We start from the raw sequence: 1815 nt of genomic DNA on the forward strand, positions 1-1815 counted from the left end.
AGTTAACATCACTTGTCTTACAATGATGCCCATGACTGCAGCCTGAATAAACAACAAAACAACTTTCCTCCTGCATATAACCCATCCATGTATCTCCTTCATGATAAAATGATTTGGTAACAGCATCACATGTAATATTGGCGCCATATTTTATGTGTTTGTTGCAATCACACCTGAGAGACTTGTGGGACAGACTAAAACCAAATGGGCATTCCTGAATGTGAAAAAGGACTTTCTTTGTGCTAGCTTTACGCTTCTCTATTGCAAATGTTACCTCTTGAACTTTTGGCAATGTAGTGTTTTTGTTGATCGTTGGTGTGTAATACACAGTAGTGCAGTTTTTTGATGGTGTCATTATTCTTTCAAATTCAATATTCTCTTCTTTTACGATGATATTGCCTGGTACAATCCCACCTCCTTCCCCAACTAGGACAATATCAATGCCCTTTAGCTGTCCTGGAAGTACAGAGACATTTAAACTTTTTACTGACTTGTCTACAGTATTGTTATTACAGAAGAAAAGATACACAGGGTCAGATGAAATAACTGAAGACCCAGATTGATTGGAATATTCAAATATTGAATTAAATATTTTTTTACCATGAGTAACATTTATTCGGTTGTGATTTACTGTTACAATTTCACAACTCTCAGTATTTCCACCATAGACAGCTGATCCAGCATCAGTGGCAGTGTTTCCTTCAAATATTAATGAGACATTAAATTTATTATTAATTTCAAGATTAGTTGGTTGTATAAAGCATGAATTTTGAACAAGGGATGAGGCAGTATCAATAAAGATTGCTCCTCCTTTACTATCAGCTCTGTTTTGTTTAAATACTAACCTTGTAGATGAATTTAGATTTAAAAACATAATTGAGCCTCCTGAAAAAAATATTCCACCACCCACATGAGCTGAATTGTCAGAAAATATGTTGTAGCCCAAAAATTTTACTTCAGCATTCAGCAACAGCAAACCAGTTACAGAATTTTGAGCTATATGAACATTTTCAAGTGTAACAGTAGACTTGTGAATGCAAAAGGCACTCGGAACACTACCACCAACAGCACTGCGCACATTAGTAACATCAGTTTGACTGTGAGTGATATTTGTATTTTTTACTATGACATTAGCTCCAGATACATCAATAAATAAGTTGGCTCCATTAAATCCAATATTGTTACTCATTACACAAGACTCTATTATCAAAGGATTATTGTTGCTGTAATTCATATTACCTTGGAGTGCCAAGCCAGCATTATTGGGTGCCTTATTGTGAAGGAAATGACTGTTAGAGATATGTAGTGGAAAATTGGAAACTACAGATTCATTTTGAAAGCAACTTTTAACATGATACAGGGGAGAACCAAACAAGATTGAAAAAATACCAAAAGGTAAAATGTGTAACTCATCAACTTTAGGCATTGGGTATATTTTGTTACCATATATGCTTTTACAGTTAGAAACTATGAGCGAGTGATATGAATATGCTTTATTCACAAAATAACGAAAATTGCCTGATACAATTCCAGTATTGCCATACAGCATAAGCGAATCTAATCTAACATCTACCCCATAATTATCTCCTTGAATCATAACAAAAGAGAGACCACTAGCCGATTCTAGTGTATAACTCCATCATCAAAACCAAAAGAGAAATTAGAATTGTACACATTGACTGAATAGATGTTAAATTGATTTGTACAATTTTCAAGAGATGTGTAGACTAGTAGCGCATTACCCCCAACACAACTGTTGACAGTGCAGTTCTCATGGCCTGCCAAGTTGTTACCAGCAAAAGATGAATAGGATAT

The sequence above is a fragment of the Amphimedon queenslandica genome, unplaced genomic scaffold, assembly GCF_000090795.2.
Source record: "Amphimedon queenslandica unplaced genomic scaffold, v1.1 AMPQUscaffold_13345, whole genome shotgun sequence".
NCBI classification, from domain to species: domain Eukaryota; kingdom Metazoa; phylum Porifera; class Demospongiae; order Haplosclerida; family Niphatidae; genus Amphimedon; species Amphimedon queenslandica.